Here is a 15,875-nt window from a genome sequence, read left to right as displayed (position 1 = left end):
GGGATGCTCCCGTGCAGGGAGGCCCCAGTTCAGGGATGCTCCCGTGCAGGGATGCCCCAGTGCAGGGATGCTCCCGTGCAGGGATGCTTCAGCGTGAGGATGCTCCAGCATGAGGATGTCGTTCGGGGATGCTCCCACCGGGCCGCATTGCCAGCCGGGAGGCAGATGCTGATCTAGCATCTGGTCTAGCATCACTATTTTGCAGGAAATCCAGTGATTGGGCTTTGATACCATCTTTCTTGAGATGCCAGGGAAAGGACATTTTTCAAGCATGCAGAAGCAACTGACGTCAATAAAACCAGAACGCCTTGGCTCTCTTCTGCCATGATAACTTTATATTTTCTAATATAAAAATAATGCGTTCAAATGAGAAGACATTTATTTGAAATGCAAAATTCAATGCTTGTTCAGACTATGCGACACCCTTGCTTTACTGACATCATTAAAAAAAAAAAAAAAAAATCAGACAGCAACTTGTTAAACTTGAACTTTCCCACAATTTTTAAACTAAACCTGACACTCTGCAAACAGGCGGCGCAGCGGCGGGCGGCGCGGGGCAGGCACTCGCCCGGGGCCTCGGCCGCGGTGCCGCACGGGAGCCGAGCCGCAGCGAGCTGCTGCTGCGGAGCTGGGGCTCCCGGGGCAGCGCTTGAAAAGACACAGTGGCGAATTTGGGAAGGCAAGAAGCAATTCTGGCACGTTGAATTTTTCCCCCCACAAAATTCCCCCTAAAAGCAAAGTTTAGCAATTGCAAGAGAGACGGCCGCATTCGCCGCGGCTTTCGCCTGGGGCCGCGCTGGTGTGAGCTGCCTGGCCGCCGCCGCGGGGCCACCGGCCGCCGCCGCGGGGGTACGTGCTGCCGAGCAGCGCGAGGCCTCCTTAACCAAACACCCACAGCCCGCAAAATCCCCCCCGCTAGCTCTTCCCTGATGCGCAAGAGCTTTTTTTTGTTGTTGTTGTTTCTTTGCAGATGTTTAACATCTTGATAAAAACGTGGAGGTTTCTTTCTTTCTTTCTCTCACATCTGATTTTGGCTACTTTAGCACGCTCGAGCTTGCTGCCTGTACGGTCAAATGATGTGAATTTTTTTTTCTTACACATGGTTCAGTTATTCCGGACTCCAGCAGCTTTTACCCAGGGCGATGCCTGGGGGTGCCGCGGATGCGGACGGGGCCGGTCGCCCCGGGGCCCCGCACGTTCCCGCAGGCAACGGCCGCGACGCGGCACCCCAAAGCCCCGGGAACCGCCATGGGTCTGCGCCGGCCCCGCAACGAGCCCCAGGGATGCTCCGACGTCGCTGCATGGCGACTCGAGAACACGACCCGCGTTTCCCGAAGGAGCGCTGGGTCCCCGGGATGCGACGCCCGCGCGGGAATCGCGCCCCGCGAGGCCCAGCGGCTCCCCACAAACCCTCGTGAACGTCTCCGGGTTGAGGGGGACGGGTGCCGCGGTCGTGCTGCCCTCCCGCGGGACGGCGCTTCCCGCCGGTGTCGTCCTTACGGCTTCCCCGCCGGCRGGACGAGGAGCGCCCCGGGAGCTGCTTCTCGGCACGGCAGGCTGTCGCCGGAGTCGATGCCTGCGATGATGGGCTTTGCTCGGGTGTGCAACATGTTCACGGTATTCCGTAGACAGCAGAAACCCTAAATTTTTCATTTCAATACCTTGTAATCTATCAATTAGACGATTAGGATCTTGCTAGGCAGGCAAATAAAAGATAGGGTTGGTTAAGGGGGGGAAGACTTTGCAATTATCATTACATAATGACCTTCTTTGGGGAGAACGCCGCTTGTAGGTCTATCGCCAGATCAAAACAGGAAGAAACCTATATTTGGTAGTCAATGGCGATGTCTTTCCTTGCCTGCGCTATAAAAATAATGCTCTGCCAAGCACAGACCCAGTGAGGACTTCACTACCAAGTCTTACCGGGCACTAAAGAGTTCTCACCAGGCGAGACAGGATGTTCGCTCCACTGAAGACTGTTTTTGCTCTTGTCTATCTGATAGATTTAATTTCTTCCAGACCACTGGCAACCACCTCTCCCAAATTACGCCTGTCAGAGATCACCCACCTCATCCAACAGCTCCACGCAGGAGCACAGGTAAATATCAGCACACCCGATGTTTTTCACTGCTTGCAGCTTAGAGGAACATTATTAATGATTTCTAACAACTGGCAGTCGATGACGTATAATTTCAGCCCCGGTTCTAGCAACCTTTTTTCTTCATGGGGCATCATCGAGAGGGTGACTGAGAACCTGCAAGCGAGCCCTAGCTCGCCGGGCCGCGCTGGCTGCCGTCCTCGTGCCCGGGGGCCCGTGGCCRAACGCCCGCACTGACCGGCGCCGCTGGCCACCGCTGCTGCCTCTTTTCTAGCTACGGTTCTTTTTGGGTGAACAGCCTGGGGTTTGCGTCTCCTTTCTTTGGTGCTCAGGAGCAGCCGTGGCCCCTCTCGTGTCTCCATGCTGCGGGAACGGTTGGGGAAGGGGCAGGAATTCGGCGCTACCTGACCGCCAAGCGGGGACGGGGCTGGGGGTGCAGCAGCGGCGGCGGCGGCCCCCCTCGGCGGCCGGGATGTGCAAAGCCGTCGCCCATTTTCCTAAGGGGCCGATTTTTGGGATGGTTTGCTGGAAGCCGGCTCGCGCTGCGGGCTCTGCAGGGCCGGCGCCAGCCGGGACCGCTCCGCGCTGCCTCTCCCTCCCGGCGCCGGAGCGGGACGCGGCCAGGCGGGTCCCGTTTGCGGGGACAGGAGGGGGTTAAGCGACCGGCGAGCGAGGGTTTGGCTGTTGCCCCGAAACGCCGGGCCGACCCTGCCTCGCCGAAAGCTGCCTACAGCGCGGTTTTGTTCTGAATCTCCCCGTCGGGGGAAGTTCTCGCAATGACGCTTCTCGCTGATCTTGTTCTTCAGATTCCCTGCAATGACACCAGGGTGGCACAGGTCGTCTTCACGGATCGAAAGGTAAAACGCGATGTGGAGATATACACAAAAAGCGCATTTATAATAAATACAGGCATAACTAGAGCTCTCGCTGACATTGTAGGCAGCCCACAGAACAGAGGTATTTTTCTTAGTCACCGAGCAGGAATTGATCGAATAGAACTAACTTGGTACAAATCTAGATAACTAAATCCACTGAACTGTCTGCCTCCAGTCGTTTCCACTTTCATCAGTCTGCTTGTCACGTGGTAACCTACCAGTATTCGTGGCTACGACCAGCGTTTGTGGCTGTCACGCCGGAACTGCTCTCCGGCTGTATCAGGTATTAGCTTTTGTGCACAGCAACGGGACTGAGTCGCTTAACACGGCTACGATTAAAAGACTGAATGAAGGGCAAATAAAACGATAACAGTTTAGGAAGTCATTGTGAAACCCCCCATCAGTCCCAAGAAGTCAGACAAGTAACAGCAACTTAAAACAACTACCTGCTTCTAGTAATTGTTTTCGTGTCGCCTTGGTGTTCAACAGCTGTCCGAGCAGGAGCTACTGTGCCAAGCCGCGACGGCTCTCGACAAGGTCACCAAGTGCAAGGACGCCTACGAGCCGTTCGTCGCCAACCTGAGGACGYTGCACGGCCAGATGGTGAGCGGCCGGGGGCCCGGGCGGGCTGCGCGCGCTGCCCCGCTCACGCTCCCCCAGGGCCTCGGACGTGCCGGCAGATGTAATCAAGCTGTTCTGGTGACGCTCACTCCGTAACCCAGCTCCGCCGGGAGCATCCGAGCGGCACGTGCTGCCGGCGCCCCGGGCCACAGCCCCCGGCTTGGTGCCGGCTCGCAGCCACCCGTCCGTCTTCGAGCCCGCTGAGCCTGGCCAGCAAGGACTGCAAGGCCACCGCCGGGTATTTTCCCCAAGAATCCTCTCCAAAAAAGGAAAAATTCCCAGCCTCTGGGGTCAGCAGCCTCACGACACTTAACTGAAAATAACTCCCTGGTAATATTTATTATATATGATGCACTGTAGACAGCAAATAATCTTACGCTCGGCCAKGTGCCGCAGCAGGGTGAGAGCAGCTCATTGGCACTTTCGTCTCCGTGATGGTATTTCACAGAAYTGACTTTGCATAACGATTAAGTTCGGGAGACAAATGCAACAGAAGCAAAACATCTGCCCTGGGCGGTTGGTTAGCTAGCTGGTTTTATTAAGCTTTTAAATATTGTTATGAGCTCTAACACGGTTACGTTTCCCCTTCCTCAGAGCTGCTCCCTGACCACTGAGAACGAGATCTACCTGAGGAATTTCCTGCCGGAGCTGGGGAACTTCACCCAGGGGGTGTTCAGACGGCTCTCCACATTACCTGCAAAATGGGAAGAGCACGCCTCCCAGTAAAAACCGCAGCCGGCGGTTTTAAACAACAGATCCTAGTTCTGGTAGTTCTTAAAATATGTTTCGTAGAGTTGGCGGCGCTCATCGCTGCGTGCACTTCCTCAGCTTTGACACAGCCCTCCTAGATTCACCTGCCTGCAAACCCAACCAGGTACGCGATGYAACGGGGGGCCCCTCGGCCCGCTGCGCTAAACCTGGCTGTCCTCTGCAATGCGCAGGGTCCTCTTGCTCGCAGGAGCCTAGCGCGCCCCGGGCCTAAAGCCCAAGGGTTTATTTTGTGACACGTTCAGTCTCTGCATGAGAAGTCTTGTATGTGAGACTAGGGCAGGAGCAGGGGCTGGCATCTTGCTTGCCCAGAGGATCTTATGCCATCAGATCCCGTAGCCTCCCTCATCAAGCCACTGGCTCTCGGTGGTTCAGCCTACGAGAGGCCGAGTGAAAACCCTTGCGCAGTCAAACAGACGAGCTCAGCATCGCCTTCACGCATCAGTATGGCAGAAATATATCTATCTATCATCTCTGCTGCGATATCGGCTACCAGGGCAAGCCAAACTGTGAGAGATCAGGCTATACAACATGCAAAACCTGATTTCCCCAAACCATCGCTATATGGAAGAACGTTTAATTACCTGCTGTCACGGGTTCCTGAAYGGGGCCGCCGTGAACACTGCTGCATTTTTCCTCATTCACCTTCTGATGCAGAGACTAACAAAAGCAAAACCAAATTATCTGCTTCCTGTTCCTCTTTAATGAAGTGAGGTTTCTTCATAATTATCTTCTCTCCCTAAAGAGATCAAAATCTAGGCTGAAATGAAGTATTTTCACCAATGACTTACTACAGCAGCCCGTGAAGATAATTAATTGGCAGGTGCTGGCATGCAAAAACTCAGCTGCAGCGCAGCRCCAAGCTCGGTTTTCTGCCGCCCACCCCAAGCACTGGGAAACCCGCGGTATTTGACTTGGACAGTGCAACCGATTAGAGAGCAGATGGTCCGAGCTTACTTCTCCAAGCTGAGGAAGTGCAACAGCTGAATAAAAGAGCAAACCGGGGGGGAGGGAGCGGGGGAAAGAAGAGGGGAGGGAGATTTCATATCTGTCATATCTAATTTTTAACATAACTTTTGATATGTCTTCTATATTGTCAGTGGGCTTTTAAATTATTAATAGTGAAGTCTAGGACTGTATAAAACAATTGACAGTTTGTAGGATAACTTTTGATCTAATAGCTGCTCCAYGGCATCTTATTGCTAGAGTTTATTTATTATTGTATTTTATTTAAATAACTTATTTTTATATTGCATAATCTAAAGATTCAAGACCAAAAAGTCCTAGCTATAGAAAGCATTTGAACATATGCTTTTCTTCAGTTGGGATCTAACAAAAGGACAAAGCCAATATTCAGAATAAGTGTTTTATTTTTAACTTATATAATAGTAATTCTATGAAATGTAGTCCATATTTAAAATACTGCTACCTCGTTCTTAGGGAACTGTTATTGCCTTATTGCCTTTCCAAGACAACAAATGAACGTGTGCTGACTCATAATTTATTGTTCTTCCATATATTTAAAATATTTGTATTACAACAGAGTTAATATATTCAAATTATCATGTATTTGGACATCTTAATATTTTTTTCATTTCAACTTTGCACTGAAATTATAAAACTGTCTCCGGGCTTAAGCAATAAACTACGAATGACGTGTTCTCTGAGTCAATGATTTATGCTGCTGATTCCCCTTTTCTTATTTTGAGAAGCTAATTAAAAACGTCAAGGTCCCATCTCCTCGTTCTGGCAGTATGAGACAAGGGGAAAAGAGAGGCCGGTATTTCTTGGCGCAATATATAGCAAATGTACAAAGTCCACTATGAGGACTAGTTTTCAAGAAAACAGAAGGCACCATCTGGCCAAGCACAGGTCTCCTGATCGCGACGGCTGGCGTCGTGAAGGCAGCTCAGCTGCCGGAGCTCCCCACGGGCCTGGTGAGGGCCCTGGGCTTGGTGGCTTCCAGCAGCTGGAGGTGTCAGCAGTCCTACCTACGCCATGGTGCCAGCCTTTTAAGAAAGGGGGAGAGGAGATTACAGAAATTTGGAGGGCCAGGAAAGAGCACAGGGTTGGGGAACCTGGAACTGGGAAAATAGGAGGCGAAGGGAGCRGTTAGAAGAGGTTGGATGAGATGCCTCATTGGTGAGATGGTCTTGTGCAGTGGGGCCATCACGAAGGAAAGTGATACAGGGAACAGACTGTGGTTTGGGGTGATCCTGGGCATGAAACAGGAGCATGAGAGAAGGATGGAAGACAAGAACCTGAGTCGGAGAAGGTAGAGAYGCGGGGAGAGGGCAGAAAAGCTGCAGTGCTCCGAGGGGAGGTGCGTCGAGCAGATGGGTGATGTTAGGGATGCGGCAGAGACCGGCTCATGGGATAAGCACCTGTTCGGGCATAGGCAGCGGCATGTACACATGCAGGAAACTGGCTTTTACAAATATGTGTGATGGGGTGTTAATCCCAGCCTTTGAATTTACTCCAGATAAATGCAAGGCGTTATTAGCAGCAATATCAGATGCRGCAAGTAACACATTAAATGCCAAGACACCTCTCTTCTCTGATTCAATGAAAACTTCAGAACATCACCCTGTAATTGCCAGATACTTTCACCCATTTCCAGCCTGAATTTACCTTGGGYGGTTTGTTACACCTATAGTCCTCTMCCCTCACAAACTGCGATGAACAGGCCCACCTCTGCCTCCGTGGCGCAGAGCCTAGGGATGTTAACTCACACGATGCTGAAAGCTCRTTCAAATCCCTCCTGGGAAGCTGAACGCTTCCCTCCTCCGTCGTACCCCCCTGCCTAGGCCTTGGACAATGTTGAGGCACCCGCTTTCAGATCTTTCTCAGCTGCTGTCCTTGAGCTGTTTCTGTTTGGGCCAAAGAAAGCCTGAGACGACTGAGCTGATGGCCCTGCCACGGAGTGATGGCTGCAGCTTTCCCTAGGAGCCCTGGCCCAGAAACAGCCAAGCCCAGGAGGGAGATCCCAGCGTGGGGACCCCTGGGGCAGCTCAGCCGGCGAGCAGCGTGGGGAGCTGCACAGCCAGGGTGGCTCCCGGAGCCCACGCCGGCGTCTCCACCAGGCTGGAGGAGCCTACGTGGAGCCAGCTCAAGGCTGTCGCGCAGCTCCAAGGACGGACACCAACCCTGCCCTGGTGCGCGCTGCAGAGCCAGGCTGCGGCCCCCACGCAGCAGTTACTCAGCGCTCAGCCATGCTCGGGGACACGGGAGGAAAAAGGGCAACYGAGAAGGATCCAGGGCACCTTTACAAATCAAGTACCTTTTTTCAGTAAGACAGCTTTTCAGGAGGAGGAAACCTGTGACACCTCAGCCCAGTTCTCCCGGTTGACGCTCCCAGTGTCATTCCTGTCTCCCTCACGCGGAGACAAGCATTGCTCGGAGGACTACAAGAGGGCTAACCCTCAAGCACGGAGCAAAAGGAGTGTGAAAGGGGCGGCACTGTCTCCGGCTTGCATTTTTTTGACTGTAGGTGCTAGGACTATTCCCGTCTGAAATATTAACTCTTCCCCAAAACACAGGAGCGTGCTGCCTACGCTTGCGGTTTAGCTCCCTCCTGGGAGGTGGTGCTGTCATGTTTTACCATGTGCCTAAGAACAGAGGAAAAGTGCTTTTTGTACTCTTCAGGGGAGCTGTAAGAATGTCGTGCACTTTCTGACATTTCAGACGAAGGGCTTCCAGTAGAGAGGAGGAAGGGTCAGCGCCATTAGGATTTTATACAAGGAATTAGCGTGACTGGGGACACAAGCTTTCCAAAGCCCGGAAAGGTGAGCTGCACCATGAAAGAGCAGAGGCCACACAGCTCCTCTCTGCCCATCTTACACAGGGAGATCAAAATTCCAGTACATTTATCCCAGAAAAATAAAGGCTGAGAAGGAGCATAGCTCCTGCTCTCACCGCTCAGGGGGAGGAAAATGAAGGAAAAGAAGGTCCTTATACTTACAAGAGAGATGAAAACTAATTTATGCTAAAGGGTAACATTATCACAAACACAAACGTGTATAAATTGTCATAAATATATACAGACTGGTAACTAGAGGAAGGGTCCTAGTCACCTGGGAGGGAGGGAGGGCCAGGTAGGACGAAGGGGCTGGATCAGATTGCCATGGCAGCAGCGGGATGGGAAATCACTGACTTAAGAAGGGAGCTCAATTAATTCATTAATGGGCACACACTGTACGTGGCCACCTGCAACAGCAGGGTGAGGGTGAGGCAGCGGTTCCTCCCCGCTCTGGGCTCCTAGCAGAGCGCCGTGCCGTGGATCCCTATCAGAGCCCAAGGCTAGAAATGAAACTCTACCGTGTCGAGCCACGCGGTGGTTCAGGGCCTGGCAGCGCTGAGAACGTACTGGTAGAAACGGGGACTGCACGTGGGGGACGCGGCTCTCGGCAATCAGTTTTATCTGCTGCATCCTCCTGGCAGGAAAGGACATGGGAATTACTTTTTCACCGATGACTTTGTTACTGCACAAGTGATGCAGTTTTCCATTGTGATTCAACCTGACTAGTTTAAAGGTTACCTTTTTCTGTCAATTTAGCAGAGATGTACATTCCAGTTTCAGAGCTTTCCACTGCGATCACCAGGGAAATTACTGTGCGCGCACCAGGCGCTCAGCACCTGCAGAGCGCCGACTGGCCTGTGCCACGCAGCCCAGCACTGGGAGCACCAGCAGCTCAGGCCCCTTCTCAGTTTCATCTACTTCAGGCATGGACCTTCTTTCCATGAGCCATCTCAGGACAGACTCTCCAGTTGCCTTAAGAAACGCGCCATCCCCTCCTGTACCTCACTAACCGGGCTTTGGTTGTCTCGGCTCCTTCCTTAGACGCAGCTCAGGAACATGCATGGACCCGAGCTGACCCTCGATGGGGAGGACAACTCTGCAGCTGAACAAGGGTTTCCCCAGCGCCCGTCCAGGTGGGTGGCAGCTTCCCTTTCTCCCACTGGTAAATCTGCCTGAGCTCAGCTTATTCTGGCCAGGGAGCCCCTGAGGTACCAGCAAAGGTCCATCACCTGCAGCTCTGCAGTTCAGGTAGCACAGCATCCAGGCGAGGGCACAGAGGTGGAGGGATTTTTGCCTAAGCTCCTAGCTAGCGCAGCTATAGCGGCAAAACCCAAGCGTGGAGCACAGCTCAGCCCAGTGCTGGCACAAGTGAAGGCAGACAGGGGTTCCTCTTCTGTTAGCAGGACGGATGAGATCCACAGTCCTGCTCACATCCAAGGCACCAACGTGACTGTGTGCGCATGCACAGCGTCGGGTGCTGAGCTGCCTTTGCACCACCCCACGGGGCTGCAATTTGCACGAGTGCTGCCTCAGCAGGGCAGGTCCCTACGGCCTCGCAAACGCGGCACTCCAGGCATCATGGCGAGGAGCTCAGCACAGCGCTTGCCCGGCCCCATCTGCCTGCGCCTGCCCCGCTGGGAGCGTAGCAAACGGCAACTGTTACAGCTCAACCCCATCTCTGTCCCCGCGCCTGCGATCAACAGAAACACTGACACGGCAGCAGTCTCCTGCTGAACCGTAACACACGCGCTTATCTACTTTCCATCGAGAAAGATGCAAGTAGGAAACCTCGCAGCATTCCGGTGGCAAATCCCTTTCAAAGGTCTTTCTGAGTCAGTGGCACTAACTTCATCTGGGGCATTTCATAATTAGAGAAGCAAAATTACTCTCAGTCTGGCTGCTCCTGAATTAATAAAGCACTCTCAAACTCTTATCAAGCATCTGATTGTAAGTTGCTATTTGAGTTAGAAAAATACCTATTAGTTATTACAAAACTCCAAACTTTCCCAGCTCAGCTAATTTCTCAGTATTATTTCCTGAGACAGCACTGGTTGATGGTGCCAGCAGAGACCATTGTGTTCGTCTCTACTAGCCTCTTTCACCAATCAGGCAGGAAGGACCACGGTGGCCTCCAGGTCCTTGAGACAGAGGTCCTCTGATGGTGGAACGTAGAGTCGCACAACCCCGTCGCACTGTGCAAGCATCTGATCTCCCCGTGCATCGCAGGCTGCAGGGCTGGGTAAGCACAGGACCACCATCCCTCACTAGCTCTGAGCTTCTCACTGCCTCACACCTAAGTCCCTGCAGGATTCACAAAGGCAGTTTTACACTGTCTTTTTCAGGGAGCCCATTTGGCCAGAAGGGCCCCTGGTTTCCATAAATCCACCCAGCCCAGGAGAGATGGTGACAACCCGTTTCTACCAAAGAAGTTGCCCATGCTGCAGGTGAGGGCCCCAGCCATGGCATTGTACCACAGCTTTCCGTTTCTCTCCGGGCGCAGGTTAAGATAACATTGTAGACAGAAAATGGTATGCAGATGAACAACGCTTTGCATGATTTGGAGATATTCAAATGAAATGACAACTGAACAACAGAAGAACTTACAGGGTATTTAGAGACAAAGTGAAGCTCCATTATTTAAGCGCCATCAGATCCATGGTCCTAATTTGGACCTGATACACTTTAACCTCACAATTCAGAAAAAGTCTTGGAATGCTGAGAAAGGGAGAAGACATAATTGGGTAGTTTACATACTTTTTCTTCTTACGTGACCTGACTCCTACCAGTGTTATCTGAAGGGTGGAAATTTCCTATGTTGAAACGTAATGCAAGATCAGAAGAAAATCTAGACTTTTACAGAAAAACTGTTGTCCTAATTGGATAGTAACAACTTTGGAAAGTGCAGATAAAGGAACAATAAGTTTTTCCCATGGGTTCAGCAATTTTACAGCCATAAATAGAGATGTTCCTTCCAGAAAAGCACATACAGGTACAGATCACCAAAATATCCAGAAATTGTGAAGTGAGGTGGTTCAGCACAACCAGGCCATGAGTATTAAGTTCCCGGTCCTGCTAACCTTCTTTTGCTTGTTAGCCTGCTACAGCCGCAAGGCCGCACTACAGAAGAGCTCAAACTTTCTGAACGAGAACATCAGGATGCTGAAGAACATCTTAGATATGAAGGTATGTATTATTTGCACGGCTCAGTCTTTCACTGACTGATGGGAGGGATGGATTGCTTTGCCAGGCTCGGTAAAAGCAATGCTGAGTCAAAAAAAGGGGCTGAGCTGGTCTTAGCAAACCACATTGCATCTTTCAGTAATGCCCTGAGGTGAGCCGAGAGCCTTGGGTGGGGGGGAAGGAGTACAAACGCGCATGTCAGGGTGGATCCGAGTTACTGATTTCTCTAGTCTTACTTCTCCTCTGTTTTGTTCCTTGATAAAGGCTTCCTGTGACGAGATGAACGTGACAAATATTTTTGCAGATCATAAGGTAAGAAAGAAAAACTCAGTCATCTTTGTTCAGAAACAATAAATGATCATTATAGGTATTTGGGAGAGGCTCCACTTGGGGCCAAGGGAAAGCATGGGGCAACAAGAATGCAGAATTGAAGCCTTCTCTCTCCTTTCTTCTGGGAGAAACTGGATTAAAAACAAAACAAAAAACCCATCACCAATCTCCAAAGGACGATAACAAACGTGCGTGCTTATTGCTTTGCTGGAGAGCAGCTCAGCATGAGAGACAGGTCATTCAACTGCCAGTGCTCCCTGCTCTTGCACAGTCCTTCCACGAGGCTCTCCCCAGCCGAGGCAGCGCTGTCTGCCGGCGACCGTTGGTCGCGTTGGGGTCAGGCACAGGCAGGATGCCCCAGCCCCGGGGACCGAAGGAGCTCCCGCACCGCCCTGCTCTGCGGCAGTGCTCCTTTCTACACACGCACCTCACCCTCGGCCCAAAGCAGCTAGTGCTAAATGCTGGTAGTGGCTTCTGTTCCCAGCCCCACCTGGGGTGACCCAGCTGACCTAGCTCACAGGGAAGAGGGAGATCAGGGAGGCATGCAGGAACAGGCACTTATGTTAGCTTTTTTTTTCTTTTAAAAAAGCTTTTCAAAAAGGAAGAGAGGAAATTCTTCCCTTGCCTTGGAGCCGTGTGTCACACTGTCTCTCACACACCCACACATGCCTATCACTGCATCTCGAGTTCTGGTTAGACATACTATCCCTCTTTAGCTCCACTTATCTGAAGGAAGGCTCTTTAGCTAGCAGAAGATCTAATAGCAGATAATACAGTCTATTTCTTCTTTGAAAATTGCTGCCTAAGCCAAGCTCCCCAGCACTACAGTTCCTGTTTTCACAGAAAGCCGATGCTCTAGCCTCCTGCTGCAGGGGTGTGTGGGGCGCCGAGGGGCCCTGGCCCCACGTGGGCTGGCCTCCCTCCCATGGGGATCTGAGCAGGGGCAGGCTATCAGGAAGGCACTGGATGGCTCTCCTTGACTAGCAACACAGTAGAGATTGAGGGAAAGGGGGACAGCCAAGGTCCTACAGGCTCTGTCTGGAGAGAGAGCAGAGCAGGGATAGAGCAGGCAACCTTGATGCAGGAAGGGGACACTTTTCCTAAAGTCTGCCTGTACTTAGAGTCATTGGACTTTTCAGCTTAGCACCTCTGCACTGTGTTGTGCGAGGTTCCCTTTATCTTTTAGTAGCATAAAATAACCGCTTCCTCTCGGACAAACGCTTTGATGGTTCAGGTAATAACTGCCAGTCACCTGCCATGCTACCTGACATCCTCAGATGCTGCCACGCTCCCAAAGATGCAGAACGAGCTAACAAACCAATCTTCTCTTTTGTATCCAGCTTGATGCCATCAGCAGGCAAGAAAACTTGCACACGACGTCACACGCCACATCCCTAAACTCAGTAAGTACCGTCTCCAGAAGCTAGCTGTACTGGCATGAGGCATGAGATGCTCCCCGCAGTCCCGCGCATGGCCCCGCGAGGCAGACAAGCAGCTAGGCTAAGGAACAAAGTAGCTAGCAAGAGCTGCAGGGAGAACAGGCTGGCAAATTGCTTAAAGGTGTCATTTGGGTGAAAGCTGAAGAAGTCTGACCAGACATAGCCATCATCTGCTAATTCTCATTTCTGGAGAACTGTATTTGAAAAGTCCTACCAGAAAACTGAAGAAAACTGAATAGTTTTTACTACTGAAGGCACTTTTCTTATTACCTCATCTTTGACATAACGCTGGTATGGGACTTCATCAATTCAGAGCACTTGAAGGAAGCAACTCTTCCTGTGGATTTTTTATTATTCTTGTACGGGAAGTAAGGCAGAGAAGTCTGCTAGCCTACCACCCATTTGCACTCACACCAGTGGCAAGGATGCTCACTGTGGGGCAGCACACATGTAGTTGATCTGGCCAGCTGCACAGAGCCACCACCTGCAGCTACAGGCTGCACAACGCCACACCTTGCCTCTGAGCACCCAACGAAAGGTGAGGGCAGGTTTATCTGTCCAAGACCTCAAAGGAAACAAGTTTCTCACAGCACAGGGTCTGCTTCTGTAGTTCCCGGCTCCCCCAGGGGCCAGGGAGGACATTCATTCCTGCAGCACCCATGACAACACGCATGGATGCTCATCTCTGGCACTGAACTTTCTCTCGACTTTTTTCACAACAGCGGATGCATGGCAGCACCCTCCTTCTTGGCTCCAGAGCCCAGGAATTGCAGGCCAGCAGACAGGAGCAATCTACATGTGCACACACACACCTAGGGAGCTTTAGGCTAGGTTTTGACATCAAGGGCTGTACTCTCCACCTGCCATTCAGAATGGAAGTGGAGGATTTGCACTGTTTTAATCTACTGCTAATGAAATTGTGTCTGTACTACATGGACAGGTAGTCTTATTTCTTGGGAAGCGTCTATAAAAGCCACATTTATCTTCTTCCAGAAAGATGACGAAATCGAGATCTTATGCAAAGCCTCAACAGTTGCTTTGGAGGGCAAAAGCTGCTACAGGCAGTTAGAAGGCATTTCCCTCAACTTACTGCATCTTGTAAGAAGGTCGAGCACAGACTTCAAGGTAAGGCACTTTGCTGCACAGCATCTGCAGCACTCAGCCCCACAGGATCTCAGCTCAGATCTTCTATTGCAATAGAAACCAAACCAGGCCATACAGCACTGGTGTTTCACACCTTCCTGCACATCTAACTTTTCCCTTCATCACCATTTTCACTTTCATGGAAATTTCACACAAGCACAGCTCAGTCAGGCATTTTGCCATTTGCTTGGACTCTGCTACTTTTCAGCAACTCTCAGTTTTGAGCACACTGCATTTTCAGTGAATTACTCAGCATTTCACAGCTTTGCACCACTCAGTCCTCTTCATAGTGGCTTCATAAAGGTCTCTACCTTGCCACGAGCTAGCAGTCAAGACCATGCTAGTAAATCAAATCCCTCAGCAAGCATATTAATGGTTCCACTGTCTTTTTTCCCTATTGCAGGCACGCTGTCCAGTGGCGGGCAACACTACTTCACTGAAAAATTTTCTACTGGACCTAAACAGACTCCTCCAACGATTAGCAAAAGACAATAGATTCTGAAGTGAAAACACCTTGTTTCCTACTGTAATGACACTGTATTTTCAGAGATTATTTATATCTATTTTTAAATAAATATATTTTTGGACTAAGTTTGCTAACATTGCATACAGTGTTTCTTGGCCAGCATCTGTACAGCATGAGAGTGCCTTTGCGAGCTCAAAGGTGTCAGATGCAGCTCGCAGCACAAGACTGCGGGAGCTGGCAGACAGTAGCCCCAGAGAGTCAAGGAGCCCCTGGCTTCCCTGACACACGTGCTCTGCCTCTCTCACCTCCCTCCCAACCACATCCCCTGTGGGACCAGGGAAAGCTGCACATCTGGAGGCCTCGTACAGAGCCAGGGAGTTGCTAAGGGTCCAAAAGGAGGGTAGCCAAAGCTGGGACTGAGGCTGGTCCAGAACCAGGGGGGACAGGGCAACTGCAGAGGAGGGAAACTGCAGGGCAGGGAAGAAAGGATGGGCATTTTCTATCCACTTTGGTGGATAGGGACAAGTCTGTGACCAGGTTTGAAACCATGGTGCACAGTCAGTGCTGGCACCAGAGAATTGAGCAGTCATAATTTCCTACAGGTATTGGGCAATCGAGGCCTTAGAAGTTAGGAGTTTAAACTATGAAGTCAGAAAAGAAAACTCACACGAGATTTTGTTATTTTGTGATATAAGTTGCAAGAAATGTGAATGGCCTGGGTGAAGGAAGGAGTCCCAAGCTGCAGGAAGGAGGAATTTGTCCTGCTATGTAACGTAGCTTATATTACCACAAGGAGACCAGGACCAAGCAGAGAGAAAGCTCAAGAGAAGCCAGCTCTGCTCATCTGAGAGAAGGCTGGCCACAAACAGGGCCTAAGACTAGGACCTACTTTCTCACACTACCAGCTCGGAAATGTGTGCTAAAGATGAGAAGGGAGATGCCAATTCTTTCAAGCTGCAATTAGCACTGGGTTTAGGGAGTCCTTAGCTAAGCAGACCCTCAGTACACCCTTGATTTACAGTCTGGCATGGCATTTCCCAGCCCAGGAGTAAAGAGGCTCCAAAAATAATGGGAGTTTAAGAGAAATAGTGACAGGGAGCAAAGCTGCCTATTTGAAGAGACACCTCCAGCCTTCAGCAGAGCTGGGTTGTGGTTT

General features: G+C 51.1%; 1 protein-coding gene across 2 annotated transcripts in view; it reads right to left on the bottom strand.

Annotated features, from left to right (window-relative positions):
- Positions 1–15,875, bottom strand: part of KIF3A (kinesin family member 3A) — a 39,293-nt gene that overhangs the window by 1,920 nt on the left and 21,498 nt on the right. Inside the window, exon 21 of one of the 2 annotated variants that reach the window (XR_003253067.1) lies at positions 8,721–8,792. The exons of the other annotated variant lie outside the window; for it this stretch is intronic. The gene's annotated coding sequence lies outside the window, so the exon portion shown is untranslated. Of the gene's footprint in view, positions 1–8,720; positions 8,793–15,875 lie in introns of those variants that run through there. 2 annotated transcript variants of the gene reach the window in all.

This window comes from Apteryx rowi, unplaced genomic scaffold (assembly GCF_003343035.1).
Source record: "Apteryx rowi isolate R43461 unplaced genomic scaffold, aptRow1 scaffold_2, whole genome shotgun sequence".
Lineage (NCBI taxonomy): Eukaryota > Metazoa > Chordata > Aves > Apterygiformes > Apterygidae > Apteryx > Apteryx rowi.
Note: the sequence above shows the minus strand (reverse complement) of the source record. Positions and strands in the feature narration are given on the sequence as shown.